This window comes from Pelobates fuscus, chromosome 2 (assembly GCF_036172605.1).
Source record: "Pelobates fuscus isolate aPelFus1 chromosome 2, aPelFus1.pri, whole genome shotgun sequence".
NCBI classification, from domain to species: Eukaryota; Metazoa; Chordata; class Amphibia; order Anura; family Pelobatidae; genus Pelobates; species Pelobates fuscus.
The window spans coordinates 287729155-287746533 of record NC_086318.1 but is presented as its reverse complement, the minus strand read 5'-3'; the positions used below and the strand labels follow the sequence as shown (position 1 = coordinate 287746533).

At 42.0% G+C, this 17379-nt stretch overlaps 56 pseudogenes; all 56 read left to right on the top strand.

Annotated features, from left to right (window-relative positions):
• The first annotated feature begins 159 nt into the window (after positions 1-159).
• On the top strand, positions 160-278 carry LOC134596311 (5S ribosomal RNA; annotated as a pseudogene).
• A 225-nt stretch (positions 279-503) lies between these two features.
• Positions 504-622, top strand: LOC134595152 (5S ribosomal RNA; annotated as a pseudogene).
• A 134-nt stretch (positions 623-756) lies between these two features.
• On the top strand, positions 757-875 carry LOC134598107 (5S ribosomal RNA; annotated as a pseudogene).
• Positions 876-1100: 225 nt separating this feature from the next.
• On the top strand, positions 1101-1219 carry LOC134588964 (5S ribosomal RNA; annotated as a pseudogene).
• A 134-nt stretch (positions 1220-1353) lies between these two features.
• Positions 1354-1472, top strand: LOC134596213 (5S ribosomal RNA; annotated as a pseudogene).
• A 135-nt stretch (positions 1473-1607) lies between these two features.
• LOC134587828 (5S ribosomal RNA) lies at positions 1608-1726 on the top strand (annotated as a pseudogene).
• Positions 1727-1951: 225 nt separating this feature from the next.
• On the top strand, positions 1952-2070 carry LOC134593978 (5S ribosomal RNA; annotated as a pseudogene).
• Positions 2071-2205: 135 nt separating this feature from the next.
• LOC134587827 (5S ribosomal RNA) lies at positions 2206-2324 on the top strand (annotated as a pseudogene).
• A 567-nt stretch (positions 2325-2891) lies between these two features.
• On the top strand, positions 2892-3010 carry LOC134596855 (5S ribosomal RNA; annotated as a pseudogene).
• A 225-nt stretch (positions 3011-3235) lies between these two features.
• Positions 3236-3354, top strand: LOC134588044 (5S ribosomal RNA; annotated as a pseudogene).
• A 134-nt stretch (positions 3355-3488) lies between these two features.
• Positions 3489-3607, top strand: LOC134587674 (5S ribosomal RNA; annotated as a pseudogene).
• Positions 3608-3832: 225 nt separating this feature from the next.
• On the top strand, positions 3833-3951 carry LOC134588963 (5S ribosomal RNA; annotated as a pseudogene).
• A 134-nt stretch (positions 3952-4085) lies between these two features.
• Positions 4086-4204, top strand: LOC134598192 (5S ribosomal RNA; annotated as a pseudogene).
• Positions 4205-4338: 134 nt separating this feature from the next.
• Positions 4339-4457, top strand: LOC134596310 (5S ribosomal RNA; annotated as a pseudogene).
• A 135-nt stretch (positions 4458-4592) lies between these two features.
• Positions 4593-4711, top strand: LOC134587826 (5S ribosomal RNA; annotated as a pseudogene).
• A 567-nt stretch (positions 4712-5278) lies between these two features.
• Positions 5279-5397, top strand: LOC134596737 (5S ribosomal RNA; annotated as a pseudogene).
• Positions 5398-5622: 225 nt separating this feature from the next.
• On the top strand, positions 5623-5741 carry LOC134588042 (5S ribosomal RNA; annotated as a pseudogene).
• Positions 5742-5875: 134 nt separating this feature from the next.
• Positions 5876-5994, top strand: LOC134587673 (5S ribosomal RNA; annotated as a pseudogene).
• Positions 5995-6219: 225 nt separating this feature from the next.
• On the top strand, positions 6220-6338 carry LOC134588962 (5S ribosomal RNA; annotated as a pseudogene).
• Positions 6339-6472: 134 nt separating this feature from the next.
• Positions 6473-6591, top strand: LOC134597881 (5S ribosomal RNA; annotated as a pseudogene).
• A 134-nt stretch (positions 6592-6725) lies between these two features.
• LOC134593977 (5S ribosomal RNA) lies at positions 6726-6844 on the top strand (annotated as a pseudogene).
• A 135-nt stretch (positions 6845-6979) lies between these two features.
• Positions 6980-7098, top strand: LOC134593975 (5S ribosomal RNA; annotated as a pseudogene).
• Positions 7099-7232: 134 nt separating this feature from the next.
• LOC134587825 (5S ribosomal RNA) lies at positions 7233-7351 on the top strand (annotated as a pseudogene).
• A 567-nt stretch (positions 7352-7918) lies between these two features.
• LOC134594891 (5S ribosomal RNA) lies at positions 7919-8037 on the top strand (annotated as a pseudogene).
• Positions 8038-8262: 225 nt separating this feature from the next.
• LOC134588041 (5S ribosomal RNA) lies at positions 8263-8381 on the top strand (annotated as a pseudogene).
• Positions 8382-8515: 134 nt separating this feature from the next.
• LOC134587672 (5S ribosomal RNA) lies at positions 8516-8634 on the top strand (annotated as a pseudogene).
• A 225-nt stretch (positions 8635-8859) lies between these two features.
• Positions 8860-8978, top strand: LOC134588961 (5S ribosomal RNA; annotated as a pseudogene).
• Positions 8979-9112: 134 nt separating this feature from the next.
• On the top strand, positions 9113-9231 carry LOC134598051 (5S ribosomal RNA; annotated as a pseudogene).
• Positions 9232-9365: 134 nt separating this feature from the next.
• LOC134595710 (5S ribosomal RNA) lies at positions 9366-9484 on the top strand (annotated as a pseudogene).
• Positions 9485-9618: 134 nt separating this feature from the next.
• Positions 9619-9737, top strand: LOC134593974 (5S ribosomal RNA; annotated as a pseudogene).
• Positions 9738-9871: 134 nt separating this feature from the next.
• Positions 9872-9990, top strand: LOC134587723 (5S ribosomal RNA; annotated as a pseudogene).
• A 134-nt stretch (positions 9991-10124) lies between these two features.
• LOC134596483 (5S ribosomal RNA) lies at positions 10125-10243 on the top strand (annotated as a pseudogene).
• Positions 10244-10377: 134 nt separating this feature from the next.
• Positions 10378-10496, top strand: LOC134587824 (5S ribosomal RNA; annotated as a pseudogene).
• A 567-nt stretch (positions 10497-11063) lies between these two features.
• Positions 11064-11182, top strand: LOC134594890 (5S ribosomal RNA; annotated as a pseudogene).
• Positions 11183-11407: 225 nt separating this feature from the next.
• Positions 11408-11526, top strand: LOC134588040 (5S ribosomal RNA; annotated as a pseudogene).
• A 134-nt stretch (positions 11527-11660) lies between these two features.
• Positions 11661-11779, top strand: LOC134587671 (5S ribosomal RNA; annotated as a pseudogene).
• A 134-nt stretch (positions 11780-11913) lies between these two features.
• LOC134588036 (5S ribosomal RNA) lies at positions 11914-12032 on the top strand (annotated as a pseudogene).
• Positions 12033-12166: 134 nt separating this feature from the next.
• LOC134593973 (5S ribosomal RNA) lies at positions 12167-12285 on the top strand (annotated as a pseudogene).
• A 134-nt stretch (positions 12286-12419) lies between these two features.
• On the top strand, positions 12420-12538 carry LOC134587721 (5S ribosomal RNA; annotated as a pseudogene).
• Positions 12539-12672: 134 nt separating this feature from the next.
• Positions 12673-12791, top strand: LOC134595601 (5S ribosomal RNA; annotated as a pseudogene).
• Positions 12792-12925: 134 nt separating this feature from the next.
• LOC134594253 (5S ribosomal RNA) lies at positions 12926-13044 on the top strand (annotated as a pseudogene).
• A 134-nt stretch (positions 13045-13178) lies between these two features.
• On the top strand, positions 13179-13297 carry LOC134588741 (5S ribosomal RNA; annotated as a pseudogene).
• Positions 13298-13431: 134 nt separating this feature from the next.
• LOC134593972 (5S ribosomal RNA) lies at positions 13432-13550 on the top strand (annotated as a pseudogene).
• A 134-nt stretch (positions 13551-13684) lies between these two features.
• LOC134593971 (5S ribosomal RNA) lies at positions 13685-13803 on the top strand (annotated as a pseudogene).
• Positions 13804-13937: 134 nt separating this feature from the next.
• LOC134595313 (5S ribosomal RNA) lies at positions 13938-14056 on the top strand (annotated as a pseudogene).
• A 134-nt stretch (positions 14057-14190) lies between these two features.
• On the top strand, positions 14191-14309 carry LOC134594399 (5S ribosomal RNA; annotated as a pseudogene).
• Positions 14310-14698: 389 nt separating this feature from the next.
• Positions 14699-14817, top strand: LOC134595274 (5S ribosomal RNA; annotated as a pseudogene).
• A 134-nt stretch (positions 14818-14951) lies between these two features.
• On the top strand, positions 14952-15070 carry LOC134594252 (5S ribosomal RNA; annotated as a pseudogene).
• Positions 15071-15204: 134 nt separating this feature from the next.
• LOC134588740 (5S ribosomal RNA) lies at positions 15205-15323 on the top strand (annotated as a pseudogene).
• Positions 15324-15457: 134 nt separating this feature from the next.
• Positions 15458-15576, top strand: LOC134593969 (5S ribosomal RNA; annotated as a pseudogene).
• Positions 15577-15965: 389 nt separating this feature from the next.
• On the top strand, positions 15966-16084 carry LOC134595600 (5S ribosomal RNA; annotated as a pseudogene).
• Positions 16085-16218: 134 nt separating this feature from the next.
• LOC134594251 (5S ribosomal RNA) lies at positions 16219-16337 on the top strand (annotated as a pseudogene).
• Positions 16338-16471: 134 nt separating this feature from the next.
• LOC134588739 (5S ribosomal RNA) lies at positions 16472-16590 on the top strand (annotated as a pseudogene).
• Positions 16591-16724: 134 nt separating this feature from the next.
• LOC134593968 (5S ribosomal RNA) lies at positions 16725-16843 on the top strand (annotated as a pseudogene).
• A 134-nt stretch (positions 16844-16977) lies between these two features.
• Positions 16978-17096, top strand: LOC134588738 (5S ribosomal RNA; annotated as a pseudogene).
• Positions 17097-17230: 134 nt separating this feature from the next.
• Positions 17231-17349, top strand: LOC134593967 (5S ribosomal RNA; annotated as a pseudogene).
• Positions 17350-17379: the final 30 nt, after the last annotated feature.

Here is a 17379-nt window from a genome sequence, read left to right as displayed (position 1 = left end):
AACTAGGAACCTCAGGTGCCGTAAGCTTTTGTTTATTTCTTTTTTGCATTATGATGTCATAATCAGACCACTTTTTTCCCTATCCAGAAGCGTCGTCTTTTGTCGCAACCAGAGTTTGATATTCTACCAACATTAGCGAGATCGCATTCTCTTAATTACACTTACGGCCATACCAGTCTGAAAATGCCTGATCTCGTCAGATCTCGGAAGCCATCCAGACTCGGGCCTGGTTAGTACTTGTATGGGAGACCAACTAGGAACCTCAGGTGCCATAAGCTTTTGTTTATTTCTTTTTTGCATTATGATGTCATAATCAGACCACTTTTTTCCCTATGGGAGACCAACTAGGAACCTCAGGTGCCGTAAGCTTTTGTTTATTTCTTTTTTGCATTATGATGTCATAATCAGACCACTTATTTCCCTATCCAGAAGCGTCTTGTCTTTTGTCGCAACCAGAGTTTGATATTCTACCAACATTAGCGAGATCGCATTCTCTTCATTTCCCTTACGGCCATACCAGTCTGAAAATGCCCGATCTCGTCAGATCTTGGAAGCCATCCAGACTCGGGCCTGGTTAGTACTTGTATGGGAGACCAACTAGGAACCTCAGGTGCCGTAAGCTTTTGTTTATTTCTTTTTTGCATTATGATGTCATAATCAGACCACTTTTTTCCCTATCCAGAAGCGTCTTGTCTTTTGTCGCAACCAGAGTTTGATATTCTACCAACATTAGCGAGATCGCATTCTCTTAATTTCACTTACGGCCATACCAGTCTGAAAATGCCTGATCTCGTCATATCTCGGAAGCCATCCAGACTCGGGCCTGGTTAGTACTTGTATGGGAGACCAACTAGGAACCTCAGGTGCCGTAAGCTTTTGTTTATTTCTTTTTTGCATTATGATGTCATAATCAGACCACTTTTTTCCCTATGGGAGACCAACTAGGAACCTCAGGTGCCGTAAGCTTTTTTTTATTTCTTTTTTGCATTATGATGTCATAATTAGACCACTTTTTTCCCTATCCAGAAGCGTCTTGTCTTTTGTCGCAACCAGAGTTTGATATTCTACCAACATTAGCGAGATCGCATTCTCTTAATTTCCCTTACGGCCATACCAGTCTGAAAATGCCTGATCTCGTCAGATCTCGGAAGCCATCCAGACTCGGGCCTGGTTAGTACTTGTATTTGAGACCAACTAGGAACCTCAGGTGCCGTAAGCTTTTGTTTATTTATTTTTTGCATTATGATGTCATAATCAGACCACTTTTTTCCCTATGCAGAAGCGTCTCGTCTTTTGTCGCAACCAGAGTTTGATATTCTACCAACATTAGCGAGATCGCATTCTCTTAATTTCACTTATGGCCATACCAGTCTGAAAATGCCTGATCTCATCAGATCTCGGAAGCCATCCAGACTCGGGCCAGGTTAGTACTTGTATGGGAGACCAACTAGAAACCTCAGGTGCCGTAAGCTTTTTTTTATTTTCTTTTTTGCATTATGATGTCATAATCAGACCACTTTTTTCCCTATCCAGAAGCGTCTTGTCTTTTGTCGCAACCAGAGTTTGATATTCTACCAACATTAGCGAGATCGCATTCTCTTAATTTCACTTACGGCCATACCAGTCTGAAAATGCCTGATCTCATCAGATCTCGGAAGCCATCCAGAATCGGGCCTGGTTAATACTTGTATGGGAGACCAACTAGGAACCTCAGGTGCCGTAAGCTTTTGTTTATTTATTTTTTGCATTATGATGTCATAATCAGACCACTTTTTTCCCTATGGGAGACCAACTAGGAACCTCAGGTGCCGTAAGCTTTTGTTTATTTCTTTTTTGCATTATGATGTCATAATCAGACCACTTTTTTCCCTATCCAGAAGCGTCTTGTCTTTTGTCGCAACCAGAGTTTTATATTCTACCAACATTAGCGAGATCGCATTCTCTTAATTTCACTTACGGCCATACCAGTCTGAAAATGCCTGATCTCGTCAGATCTCGGAAGCCATCCAGACTCGGGCCTGGTTAGTACTTGTATGGGAGACCAACTAGGAACCTCAGGTGCCGTAAGCTTTTTTTTATTTTCTTTTTTGCATTATGATGTCATAATCAGACCACTTTTTTCCCTATCCAGAAGCGTCTTGTCTTTTGTCGCAACCAGAGTTTGATATTCTACCAACATTAGCGAGATCGCATTCTCTTAATTTCACTTACGGCCATACCAGTCTGAAAATGCCTGATCTCATCAGATCTCGGAAGCCATCCAGAATCGGGCCTGGTTAATACTTGTATGGGAGACCAACTAGGAACCTCAGGTGCCGTAAGCTTTTGTTTATTTATTTTTTGCATTATGATGTCATAATCAGACCACTTTTTTCCCTATGGGAGACCAACTAGGAACCTCAGGTGCCGTAAGCTTTTGTTTATTTCTTTTTTGCATTATGATGTCATAATCAGACCACTTTTTTCCCTATCCAGAAGCGTCTTGTCTTTTGTCGCAACCAGAGTTTGATATTCTACCAACATTAGCAAGATCGCATTCTCTTAATTTCACTTACGGACATACCATTCTGAAAATGCCTGATCTTGTCAGATCTCGGAAGCCATCCAGACTCAGGCCTGGTTAGTACTTGCATGGGAGACCAATTAGGAACCTCAGGTGCCGTATGCTTTTGTTTATTTCTTTTTTGCATTATGATGTCATAATCAGACCACTTTTTTCCCTATGGGAGACCAACTAGGAACCTCAGGTGCCGTAAGCTTTTGTTTATTTCTTTTTTGCATTATGATGTCATAATCAGACCACTTTTTTCCCTATCCAGAAGCGTCGTCTTTTGTCGCAACCAGAGTTTGATATTCTACCAACATTAGCGAGATCGCATTCTCTTAATTTCACTTATGGCCATACCAGTCTGAAAATGCCTGATCTCGTCAGATCTCGGAAGCCAACCAGACTCGGGCCTGGTTAGTACTTGTATGGGAGACCAACTAGGAACCTCAGGTGCCGTAAGCTTTTGTTTATTTCTTTTTTGCATTATGATGTCATAATCAGACCACTTTTTTCCCTATGGGAGACCAACTAGGAACCTCAGGTGCCGTAAGCTTTTGTTTATTTCTTTTTTGCATTATGATGTCATAATCAGACCACTTATTTCCCTATCCAGAAGCGTCTTGTCTTTTGTCGCAACCAGAGTTTGATATTCTACCAACATTAGCGAGATCGCATTCTCTTCATTTCCCTTACGGCCATACCAGTCTGAAAATGCCTGATCTCGTCAGATCTTGGAAGCCATCCAGACTCAGGCCTGGTTAGTACTTGTATGGGAGACCAACTAGGAACCTCAGGTGCCGTAAGCTTTTGTTTATTTCTTTTTTGCATTATGATGTCATAATCAGACCACTTTTTTCCCTATCCAGAAGCGTCTTGTCTTTTGTCGCAACCAGAGTTTGATATTCTACCAACATTAGCGAGATCGCATTCTCTTAATTTCACTTACGGCCATACCAGTCTGAAAATGCCTGATCTCGTCATATCTCGGAAGCCATCCAGACTCGGGCCTGGTTAGTACTTGTATGGGAGACCAACTAGGAACCTCAGGTGCTGTAAGCTTTTGTTTATTTCATTTTTGCATTATGATGTCATAATCAGACCACTTTTTTCCCTATGGGAGACCAACTAGGAACCTCAGGTGACGTAAGCTTTTTTTTATTTCTTTTTTGCATTATGATGTCATAATCAGACCACTTTTTTCCCTATCCAGAAGCGTCTTGTCTTTTGTCGCAACCAGAGTTTGATATTCTACCAACATTAGCGAGATCGCATTCTCTTAATTTCCCTTACGGCCATACCAGTCTGAAAATGCCTGATCTCGTCAGATCTCGGAAGCCATCCAGACTCGGGCCTGGTTAGTACTTGTATTTGAGACCAACTAGGAACCTCAGGTGCCGTAAGCTTTTGTTTATTTCTTTTTTGCATTATGATGTCATAATCAGACCACTTTTTTCCCTATGCAGAAGCGTCTTGTCTTTTGTCGCAACCAGAGTTTGATATTCTACCAACATTAGCGAGATCGCATTCTCTTAATTTCACTTATGGCCATACCAGTCTGAAAATGCCTGATCTCATCAGATCTCGGAAGCCATCCAGACTCGGTCCAGGTTAGTACTTGTATGGGAGACCAACTAGAAACCTCAGGTGCCGTAAGCTTTTGTTTATTTCTTTTTTGCATTATGATGTCATAATCAGACCACTTTTTTCCCTATCCAGAAGCGTCTTGTCTTTTGTCGCAACCAGAGTTTGATATTCTACCAACATTAGCGAGATCGCATTCACTTAATTTCACTTACGGCCATACCAGTCTGAAAATGCCTGATCTCGTCAGATCTCGGAAGCCATCCAGACTCGGGCCTGGTTAGTACTTGTATGGGAGACCAACTAGGAACCTCAGGTGCCATAAGCTTTTTTTTATTTTCTTTTTTGCATTATGATGTCATAATCAGACCACTTTTTTCCCTATCCAGAAGCGTCTTGTCTTTTGTCGCAACCAGAGTTTGATATTCTACCAACATTAGCGAGATCGCATTCTCTTAATTTCACTTACGGCCATACCAGTCTGAAAATGCCTGATCTCATCAGATCTCGGAAGCCATCCAGAATCGGGCCTGGTTAATACTTGTATGGGAGACCAACTAGGAACCTCAGGTGCCGTAAGCTTTTGTTTATTTATTTTTTGCATTATGATGTCATAATCAGACCACTTTTTTCCCTATGGGAGACCAACTAGGAACCTCAGGTGCCGTAAGCTTTTGTTTATTTCTTTTTTGCATTATGATGTCATAATCAGACCACTTTTTTCCCTATCCAGAAGCGTCTTGTCTTTTGTCGCAACCAGAGTTTGATATTCTACCAACATTAGCAAGATCGCATTCTCTTAATTTCACTTACGGACATACCATTCTGAAAATGCCTGATCTCGTCAGATCTCGGAAGCCATCCAGACTCAGGCCTGGTTAGTACTTGCATGGGAGACCAATTAGGAACCTCAGGTGCCGTATGCTTTTGTTTATTTCTTTTTTGCATTATGATGTCATAATCAGACCACTTTTTTCCCTATGGGAGACCAACTAGGAACCTCAGGTGCCGTAAGCTTTTGTTTATTTCTTTTTTGCATTATGATGTCATAATCAGACCACTTTTTTCCCTATCCAGAAGCGTCGTCTTTTGTCGCAACCAGAGTTTGATATTCTACCAACATTAGCGAGATCGCATTCTCTTAATTTCACTTATGGCCATACCAGTCTGAAAATGCCTGATCTCGTCAGATCTCGGAAGCCAACCAGACTCGGGCCTGGTTAGTACTTGTATGGGAGACCAACTAGGAACCTCAGGTGCCGTAAGCTTTTGTTTATTTCTTTTTTGCATTATGATGTCATAATCAGACCACTTTTTTCCCTATGGGAGACCAACTAGGAACCTCAGGTGCCGTAAGCTTTTGTTTATTTCTTTTTTGCATTATGATGTCATAATCAGACCACTTATTTCCCTATCCAGAAGCGTCTTGTCTTTTGTCGCAACCAGAGTTTGATATTCTACCAACATTAGCGAGATCGCATTCTCTTCATTTCCCTTACGGCCATACCAGTCTGAAAATGCCTGATCTCGTCAGATCTTGGAAGCCATCCAGACTCAGGCCTGGTTAGTACTTGTATGGGAGACCAACTAGGAACCTCAGGTGCCGTAAGCTTTTGTTTATTTCTTTTTTGCATTATGATGTCATAATCAGACCACTTTTTTCCCTATCCAGAAGCGTCTTGTCTTTTGTCGCAACCAGAGTTTGATATTCTACCAACATTAGCGAGATCGCATTCTCTTAATTTCACTTACGGCCATACCAGTCTGAAAATGCCTGATCTCGTCATATCTCGGAAGCCATCCAGACTCGGGCCTGGTTAGTACTTGTATGGGAGACCAACTAGGAACCTCAGGTGCTGTAAGCTTTTGTTTATTTCATTTTTGCATTATGATGTCATAATCAGACCACTTTTTTCCCTATGGGAGACCAACTAGGAACCTCAGGTGCCGTAAGCTTTTTTTTATTTCTTTTTTGCATTATGATGTCATAATCAGACCACTTTTTTCCCTATCCAGAAGCGTCTTGTCTTTTGTCGCAACCAGAGTTTGATATTCTACCAACATTAGCGAGATCGCATTCTCTTAATTTCCCTTACGGCCATACCAGTCTGAAAATGCCTGATCTCGTCAGATCTCGGAAGCCATCCAGACTCGGGCCTGGTTAGTACTTGTATTTGAGACCAACTAGGAACCTCAGGTGCCGTAAGCTTTTGTTTATTTCTTTTTTGCATTATGATGTCATAATCAGACCACTTTTTTCCCTATGCAGAAGCGTCTTGTCTTTTGTCGCAACCAGAGTTTGATATTCTACCAACATTAGCGAGATCGCATTCTCTTAATTTCACTTATGGCCATACCAGTCTGAAAATGCCTGATCTCATCAGATCTCGAAAGCCATCCAGACTCGGGCCAGGTTAGTACTTGTATGGGAGACCAACTAGAAACCTCAGGTGCCGTAAGCTTTTGTTTATTTCTTTTTTGCATTATGATGTCATAATCAGACCACTTTTTTCCCTATCCAGAAGCGTCTTGTCTTTTGTCGCAACCAGAGTTTGATATTCTACCAACATTAGCGAGATCGCATTCACTTAATTTCACTTACGGCCATACCAGTCTGAAAATGCCTGATCTCGTCAGATCTCGGAAGCCATCCAGACTCGGGCCTGGTTAGTACTTGTATGGGAGACCAACTAGGAACCTCAGGTGCCGTAAGCTTTTTTTTATTTTCTTTTTTGCATTATGATGTCATAATCAGACCACTTTTTTCCCTATCCAGAAGCGTCTTGTCTTTTGTCGCAACCAGAGTTTGATATTCTACCAACATTAGCGAGATCGCATTCTCTTAATTTCACTTACGGCCATACCAGTCTGAAAATGCCTGATCTCGTCAGATCTCGGAAGCCATCCAGACTCGGGCCTGGTTAGTACTTGTATGGGAGACCAACTAGGAACCTCAGGTGCCGTAAGCTTTTTTTTATTTCTTTTTTGCATTATGATGTCATAATCAGACCACTTTTTTCCCTATAGAGAAGCGTCTTGTCTTTTGTCGCAACCAGAGTTTGATATTCTACCAACATTAGCGAGATCGCATTCTCTTAATTTCACTTACGGCCATACCAGTCTGAAAATGCCTGATCTCATCAGATCTCGGAAGCCATCCAGAATCGGGCCTGGTTAATACTTGTATGGGAGACCAACTAGGAACCTCAGGTGCCGTAAGCTTTTGTTTATTTATTTTTTGCATTATGATGTCATAATCAGACCACTTTTTTCCCTATGGGAGACCAACTAGGAACCTCAGGTGCCGTAAGCTTTTGTTTATTTCTTTTTTGCATTATGATGTCATAATCAGACCACTTTTTTCCCTATCCAGAAGCGTCTTGTCTTTTGTCGCAACCAGAGTTTGATATTCTACCAACATTAGCAAGATCGCATTCTCTTAATTTCACTTACGGACATACCATTCTGAAAATGCCTGATCTCGTCAGATCTCGGAAGCCATCCAGACTCAGGCCTGGTTAGTACTTGTATGGGAGACCAATTAGGAACCTCAGGTGCCGTATGCTTTTGTTTATTTCTTTTTTGCATTATGATGTCATAATCAGACCACTTTTTTCCCTATGGGAGACCAACTAGGAACCTCAGGTGCCGTAAGCTTTTGTTTATTTCTTTTTTGCATTATGATGTCATAATCAGACCACTTTTTTCCCTATCCAGAAGCGTCGTCTTTTGTCGCAACCAGAGTTTGATATTCTACCAACATTAGCGAGATCGCATTCTCTTAATTTCACTTATGGCCATACCAGTCTGAAAATGCCTGATCTCGTCAGATCTCGGAAGCCATCCAGACTCGGGCCTGGTTAGTACTTGTATGGGAGACCAACTAGGAACCTCAGGTGCCGTAAGCTTTTGTTTATTTCTTTTTTGCATTATGATGTCATAATCAGACCACTTTTTTCCCTATGGGAGACCAACTAGGAACCTCAGGTGCCGTAAGCTTTTGTTTATTTCTTTTTTGCATTATGATGTCAGAATCAGACCACTTATTTCCCTATCCAGAAGCGTCTTGTCTTTTGTCGCAACCAGAGTTTGATATTCTACCAACATTAGCGAGATCGCATTCTCTTCATTTCCCTTACGGCCATACCAGTCTGAAAATGCCTGATCTCGTCAGATCTTGGAAGCCATCCAGACTCAGGCCTGGTTAGTACTTGTATGGGAGACCAACTAGGAACCTCAGGTGCCGTAAGCTTTTGTTTATTTCTTTTTTGCATTATGATGTCATAATCAGACAACTTTTTTCCCTATCCAGAAGCGTCTTGTCTTTTGTCGCAACCAGAGTTTGATATTCTACCAACATTAGCGAGATCGCATTCTCTTAATTTCACTTACGGCCATACCAGTCTGAAAATGCCTGATCTCGTCATATCTCGGAAGCCATCCAGACTCGGGCCTGGTTAGTACTTGTATGGGAGACCAACTAGGAACCTCAGGTGCTGTAAGCTTTTGTTTATTTCATTTTTGCATTATGATGTCATAATCAGACCACTTTTTTCCCTATGGGAGACCAACTAGGAACCTCAGGTGCCGTAAGCTTTTTTTTATTTCTTTTTTGCATTATGATGTCATAATCAGACCACTTTTTTCCCTATCCAGAAGCGTCTTGTCTTTTGTCGCAACCAGAGTTTGATATTCTACCAACATTAGCGAGATCGCATTCTCTTAATTTCCCTTACGGCCATACCAGTCTGAAAATGCCTGATCTCGTCAGATCTCGGAAGCCATCCAGACTCGGGCCTGGTTAGTACTTGTATTTGAGACCAACTAGGAACCTCAGGTGCCGTAAGCTTTTGTTTATTTCTTTTTTGCATTATGATGTCATAATCAGACCACTTTTTTCCCTATCCAGAAGCGTCTTGTCTTTTGTCGCAACCAGAGTTTGATATTCTACCAACATTAGCGAGATCGCATTCTCTTAATTTCACTTATGGCCATACCAGTCTGAAAATGCCTGATCTCGTCAGAGCTCGGAAGCCATCCATACTCGGGCCTGGTTAGTACTTGTATGGGAGACCAACTAGGAACCTCAGGTGCCGTAAGCTTTTGTTTATTTCTTTTTTGCATTATGTTGTCATAATCAGACCACTTTTTTCCCTATCCAGAAGCGTCTTGTCTTTTGTCGCAACCAGAGTTTGATATTCTACCAACATTAGCGAGATCGCATTCTCTTAATTTCACTTACGGCCATACCAGTCTGAAAATGCCTGATCTCGTCAGATCTCGGAAGCCATCCAGACTCGGGCCTGGTTAGTACTTGTAAGGGAGACCAACTAGGAACCTCAGGTGCCGTAAGCTTTTGTTTATTTCTTTTTTGCATTATGATGTCATAATCAGACCACTTTTTTCCCTATCCAGAAGCGTCTTGTCTTTTGTCGCAACCAGAGTTTGATATTCTACCAACATTAGCGAGATCGCATTCTCTTAATTTCACTTACGGCCATACCAGTCTGAAAATGCCTGATCTCGTCAGATCTCGGAAGCCATCCAGACTCGGGCCTGGTTAGTACTTGTATGGGAGACCAACTAGGAACCTCAGGTGCCGTAAGCTTTTGTTTATTTCTTTTTTGCATTATGATGTCATAATCAGACCACTTTTTTCCCTATCCAGAAGCGTCTTGTCTTTTGTCGCAACCAGAGTTTGATATTCTACCAACATTAGCGAGATCGCATTCTCTTAATTTCACTTACGGCCATACCAGTCTGAAAATGCCTGATCTCGTCAGTTCTCGGAAGCCATCCAGACTCGGGCCTGGTTAGTTCTTGTATGGGAGACCAACTAGGAACCTCAGGTGCCGTAAGCTTTTGTTTATTTCTTTTTTGCATTATGATGTCATAATCAGACCACTTTTTTCCCTATCCAGAAGCGTCTTGTCTTTTGTCGCAACCAGAGTTTGATATTCTACCAACATTAGCGAGATCGCATTCTCTTAATTTCACTTACGGCCATACCAGTCTGAAAATGCCTGATCTCATCAGATCTCGGAAGCCATCCAGACTCGGGCCTGGTTAGTACTTGTATGGGAGACCAACTAGGAACCTCAGGTGCCGTAAGCTTTTTTTTATTTCTTTTTTGCATTATGATGTCATAATCAGACCACTTTTTTCCCTATAGAGAAGCGTCTTGTCTTTTGTCGCAACCAGAGTTTGATATTCTACCAACATTAGCGAGATCGCATTCTCTTAATTTCACTTACGGCCATACCAGTCTGAAAATGCCTGATCTCATCAGATCTCGGAAGCCATCCAGAATCGGGCCTGGTTAATACTTGTATGGGAGACCAACTAGGAACCTCAGGTGCCGTAAGCTTTTGTTTATTTATTTTTTGCATTATGATGTCATAATCAGACCACTTTTTTCCCTATGGGAGACCAACTAGGAACCTCAGGTGCCGTAAGCTTTTGTTTATTTCTTTTTTGCATTATGATGTCATAATCAGACCACTTTTTTCCCTATCCAGAAGCGTCTTGTCTTTTGTCGCAACCAGAGTTTGATATTCTACCAACATTAGCAAGATCGCATTCTCTTAATTTCACTTACGGACATACCATTCTGAAAATGCCTGATCTCGTCAGATCTCGGAAGCCATCCAGACTCAGGCCTGGTTAGTACTTGTATGGGAGACCAATTAGGAACCTCAGGTGCCGTATGCTTTTGTTTATTTCTTTTTTGCATTATGATGTCATAATCAGACCACTTTTTTCCCTATGGGAGACCAACTAGGAACCTCAGGTGCCGTAAGCTTTTGTTTATTTCTTTTTTGCATTATGATGTCATAATCAGACCACTTTTTTCCCTATCCAGAAGCGTCGTCTTTTGTCGCAACCAGAGTTTGATATTCTACCAACATTAGCGAGATCGCATTCTCTTAATTTCACTTATGGCCATACCAGTCTGAAAATGCCTGATCTCGTCAGATCTCGGAAGCCATCCAGACTCGGGCCTGGTTAGTACTTGTATGGGAGACCAACTAGGAACCTCAGGTGCCGTAAGCTTTTGTTTATTTCTTTTTTGCATTATGATGTCATAATCAGACCACTTTTTTCCCTATGGGAGACCAACTAGGAACCTCAGGTGCCGTAAGCTTTTGTTTATTTCTTTTTTGCATTATGATGTCAGAATCAGACCACTTATTTCCCTATCCAGAAGCGTCTTGTCTTTTGTCGCAACCAGAGTTTGATATTCTACCAACATTAGCGAGATCGCATTCTCTTCATTTCCCTTACGGCCATACCAGTCTGAAAATGCCTGATCTCGTCAGATCTTGGAAGCCATCCAGACTCAGGCCTGGTTAGTACTTGTATGGGAGACCAACTAGGAACCTCAGGTGCCGTAAGCTTTTGTTTCTTTCTTTTTTGCATTATGATGTCATAATCAGACAACTTTTTTCCCTATCCAGAAGCGTCTTGTCTTTTGTCGCAACCAGAGTTTGATATTCTACCAACATTAGCGAGATCGCATTCTCTTAATTTCACTTACGGCCATACCAGTCTGAAAATGCCTGATCTCGTCATATCTCGGAAGCCATCCAGACTCGGGCCTGGTTAGTACTTGTATGGGAGACCAACTAGGAACCTCAGGTGCTGTAAGCTTTTGTTTATTTCATTTTTGCATTATGATGTCATAATCAGACCACTTTTTTCCCTATCCAGAAGCGTCTTGTCTTTTGTCGCAACCAGAGTTTGATATTCTACCAACATTAGCGAGATCGCATTCTCTTAATTTCACTTACGGCCATACCAGTCTGAAAATGCCTGATCTCGTCAGATCTCGGAAGCCATCCAGACTCGGGCCTGGTTAGTACTTGTAAGGGAGAACAACTAGGAACCTCAGGTGCCGTAAGCTTTTGTTTATTTCTTTTTTGCATTATGATGTCATAATCAGACCACTTTTTTCCCTATCCAGAAGCGTCTTGTCTTTTGTCGCAACCAGAGTTTGATATTCTACCAACATTAGCGAGATCGCATTCTCTTAATTTCACTTACGGCCATACCAGTCTGAAAATGCCTGATCTCGTCAGATCTCGGAAGCCATCCAGACTCGGGCCTGGTTAGTACTTGTATGGGAGACCAACTAGGAACCTCAGGTGCCGTAAGCTTTTGTTTATTTCTTTTTTGCATTATGATGTCATAATCAGACCACTTTTTTCCCTATCCAGAAGCGTCTTGTCTTTTGTCGCAACCAGAGTTTGATATTCTACCAACATTAGCGAGATCGCATTCTCTTAATTTCACTTACGGCCATACCAGTCTGAAAATGCCTGATCTCGTCAGTTCTCGGAAGCCATCCAGACTCGGGCCTGGTTAGTTCTTGTATGGGAGACCAACTAGGAACCTCAGGTGCCGTAAGCTTTTGTTTATTTCTTTTTTGCATTATGATGTCATAATCAGACCACTTTTTTCCCTATCCAGAAGCGTCTTGTCTTTTGTCGCAACCAGAGTTTGATATTCTACCAACATTAGCGAGATCGCATTCTCTTAAATTCACTTACGGCCATACCAGTCTGAAAATGCCTGATCTCATCAGATCTCAGAAGCCATCCAGACTCGGGACTGGTTAGTACTTGTATGGGAGACCAACTAGGAACCTCAGGTGCCGTAAGCTTTTGTTTATTTCTTTTTTGCATTATGATGTCATAATCAGACCACTTATTTCCCTATCCAGAAGCGTCTTGTCTTTTGTCGCAACCAGAGTTTGATATTCTACCAACATTAGCGAGATCGCATTCTCTTAATTTCACTTACGGCCATACCAGTCTGAAAATGCCTGATCTCGTCAGATCTCAGAAGCCATCCAGACTCGGGCTTGGTTAGTACTTGTATGGGAGACCAACTAGGAACCTCAGGTGCCGTAAGCTTTTGTTTATTTCTTTTTTGCATTATGATGTCATAATCAGACCACTCTTTTCCCTATCCAGAAGCGTCTTGTCTTTTGTCGCAACCAGAGTTTGATATTCTACCAACATTAGCGAGATCGCATTCTCTTAACTTCACTTACAGCCATACCAGTCTGAAAATGCCTAATCTCGTCAGAACTCGGAAGCCATCCAGACTCGGGCCTGGTTAGTATTTGTATGGGAGACCAACTAGGAACCTCAGGTGCCGTAAGCTTTTGTTTATTTCTTTTTTGCATTATGATGTCATAATCAGACCACTTTTTTCCCTATCCAGAAGCGTCTTGTCTTTTGTCGCAACCAGAGTTTGATATTCTACCAACATTAGCGAGATCGCATTCTCTTAATTTCACTTACGGCCATACCAGTCTGAAAATGCCTGATCTCGTCAGATCTCGGAAGCCATCCAGACTCGGGCCTGGTTAGTACTTGTATGGGAGACCAACTAGGAACCTCAGGTGCCGTAAGCTTTTGTTTATTTCTTTTTTGCATTATGATGTCATAATCAGACCACTTTTTTCCCTATCCAGAAGCGTCTTGTCTTTTGTCGCAACCAGAGTTTGATATTCTACCAACATTAGCGAGATCGCATTCTCTTAATTTCACTTACGGCCATACCAGTCTGAAAATGCCTGATCTCGTCAGATCTCGGAAGCCATCCAGACTCGGGCCTGGTTAGTACTTGTATGGGAGACCAACTAGGAACCTCAGGTGCCGTAAGCTTTTGTTTATTTCTTTTTTGCATTATGATGTCATAATCAGACCACTTTTTTCCCTATCCAGAAGCGTCTTGTCTTTTGTCGCAACCAGAGTTTGATATTCTACCAACATTAGCGAGATCGCATTCTCTTAATTTCACTTATGGCCATACCAGTCTGAAAATGCCTGATCTCGTCAGATCTCGGAAGCCATCCAGACTCGGGCCTGGTTAGTACTTGTATGGGAGACCAACTAAGAACCTCAGGTGCCGTAAGCTTTTGTTTATTTCTTTTTTGCATTATGATGTCATAATCAGACCACTTTTTTCCCTATCCAGAAGCGTCTTGTCTTTTGTCGCAACCAGAGTTTGATATTCTACCAACATTAGCGAGATCGCATTCTCTTAATTTCACTTACGGCCATACCAGTCTGAAAATGCCTGATCTCGTCAGATCTCGGAAGCCATCCAGACTCGGGCCTGGTTAGTACTTGTATGGGAGACCAACTAGGAACCTCAGGTGCTGTAAGCTTTTGTTTATTTCTTTTTTGCATTATGATGTCATAATCAGACCACTTTTTTCCCTATCCAGAAGCGTCTTGTCTTTTGTCGCAACCAGAGTTTGATATTCTACCAACATTAGCGAGATCGCATTCTCTTAATTTCACTTACGGCCATACCAGTCTAAAAAAATGCCTGATCTCGTCAGTTCTCGGAAGCCATCCAGACTCGGGCCTGGTTAGTTCTTGTATGGGAGACCAACTAGGAACCTCAGGTGCCGTAAGCTTTTGTTTATTTCTTTTTTGCATTATGATGTCATAATCAGACCACTTTTTTCCCTATCCAGAAGCGTCTTGTCTTTTGTCGCAACCAGAGTTTGATATTCTACCAACATTAGCGAGATCGCATTCTCTTAAATTCACTTACGGCCATACCAGTCTGAAAATGCCTGATCTCATCAGATCTCAGAAGCCATCCAGACTCGGGACTGGTTAGTACTTGTATGGGAGACCAACTAGGAATCTCAGGTGCCGTAAGCTTTTGTTTATTTCTTTTTTGCATTATGATGTCATAATCAGACCACTTATTTCCCTATCCAGAAGCGTCTTGTCTTTTGTCGCAACCAGAGTTTGATATTCTACCAACATTAGCGAGATCGCATTCTCTTAATTTCACTTACGGCCATACCAGTCTGAAAATGCCTGATCTCGTCAGATCTCAGAAGCCATCCAGACTCGGGCTTGGTTAGTACTTGTATGGGAGACCAACTAGGAACCTCAGGTGCCGTAAGCTTTTGTTTATTTCTTTTTTGCATTATGATGTCATAATCAGACCACTCTTTTCCCTATCCAGAAGCGTCTTGTCTTTTGTCGCAACCAGAGTTTGATATTCTACCAACATTAGCGAGATCGCATTCTCTTAACTTCACTTACAGCCATACCAGTCTGAAAATGCCTAATCTCGTCAGAACTCGGAAGCCATCCAGACTCGGGCCTGGTTAGTATTTGTATGGGAGACCAACTAGGAACCTCAGGTGCCGTAAGCTTTTGTTTATTTCTTTTTTGCATTATGATGTCATAATCAGACCACTTTTTTCCCTATCCAGAAGCGTCTTGTCTTTTGTCGCAACCAGAGTTTGATATTCTACCAACATTAGCGAGATCGCATTCTCTTAATTTCACTTACGGCCATACCAGTCTGAAAATGCCTGATCTCGTCAGATCTCGGAAGCCATCCAGACTCGGGCCTGGTTAGTACTTGTATGGGAGACCAACTAGGAACCTCAGGTGCCGTAAGCTTTTGTTTATTTCTTTTTTGCATTATGATGTCATAATCAGACCACTTTTTTCCCTATCCAGAAGCGTCTTGTCTTTTGTCGCAACCAGAGTTTGATATTCTACCAACATTAGCGAGATCGCATTCTCTTAATTTCACTTACGGCCATACCAGTCTAAAAAAATGCCTGATCTCGTCAGTTCTCGGAAGCCATCCAGACTCGGGCCTGGTTAGTTCTTGTATGGGAGACCAACTAGGAACCTCAGGTGCCGTAAGCTTTTGTTTATTTCTTTTTTGCATTATGATGTCATAATCAGACCACTTTTTTCCCTATCCAGAAGCGTCTTGTCTTTTGTCGCAACCAGAGTTTGATATTCTACCAACATTAGCGAGATCGCATTCTCTTAAATTCACTTACGGCCATACCAGTCTGAAAATGCCTGATCTCATCAGATCTCAGAAGCCATCCAGACTCGGGACTGGTTAGTACTTGTATGGGAGACCAACTAGGAACCTCAGGTGCCGTAAGCTTTTGTTTATTTCTTTTTTGCATTATGATGTCATAATCAGACCACTTATTTCCCTATCCAGAAGCGTCTTGTCTTTTGTCGCAACCAGAGTTTGATATTCTACCAACATTAGCGAGATCGCATTCTCTTAATTTCACTTACGGCCATACCAGTCTGAAAATGCCTGATCTCGTCAGATCTCAGAAGCCATCCAGACTCGGGCTTGGTTAGTACTTGTATGGGAGACCAACTAGGAACCTCAGGTGCCGTAAGCTTTTGTTTATTTCTTTTTTGCATTATGATGTCATAATCAGACCACTCTTTTCCCTATCCAGAAGCGTCTTGTCTTTTGTCGCAACCAGAGTTTGATATTCTACCAACATTAGCGAGATCGCATTCTCTTAACTTCACTTACAGCCATACCAGTCTGAAAATGCCTAATCTCGTCAGAACTCGGAAGCCATCCAGACTCGGGCCTGGTTAGTATTTGTATGGGAGACCAACTAGGAACCTCAGGTGCCGTAAGCTTTTGTTTATTTCTTTTTTGCATTATGATGTCATAATCAGACCACTTTTTTCCCTATCCAGAAGCGTCTTGTCTTTTGTCGCAACCAGAGTTTGATATTCTACCAACATTAGCGAGATCGCATTCTCTTAATTTCACTTACGGCCATACCAGTCTGAAAATGCCTGATCTCGTCAGATCTCGGAAGCCATCCAGACTCGGGCCTGGTTAGTACTTGTATGGGAGACCAACTAGGAACCTCAGGTGCCGTAAGCTTTTGTTTATTTCTTTTTTGCATTATGATGTCATAATCAGACCACTTTTTTCCCTATCCAGAAGCGTCTTGACTTTTGTCGCAACCAGAGTTTGATATTCTACCAACATTAGCGAGATCGCATTCTCTTAACTTCACTTACAGCCATACCAGTCTGAAAATGCCTAATCTCGTCAGAACTCGGAAGCCATCCAGACTCGGGCCTGGTTAGTATTTGTATGGGAGACCAACTAGGAACCTCAGGTGCCGTAAGCTTTTGTTTATTTCTTTTTTGCATTATGATGTCATAATCAGACCACTTTTTTCCCTATCCAGAAGCGTCTTGTCTTTTGTCGCAACCAGAGTTTGATATTCTACCAACATTAGCGAGATCGCATTCTCTTAATTTCACTTACGGCCATACCAGTCTGAAAATGCCTGATCTCGTCAGATCTCGGAAGCCATCCAGACTCGGGCCTGGTTAGTACTTGTATGGGAGACCAACTAGGAACCTCAGGTGCCGTAAGCTTTTGTTTATTTCTTTTTTGCATTATGATGT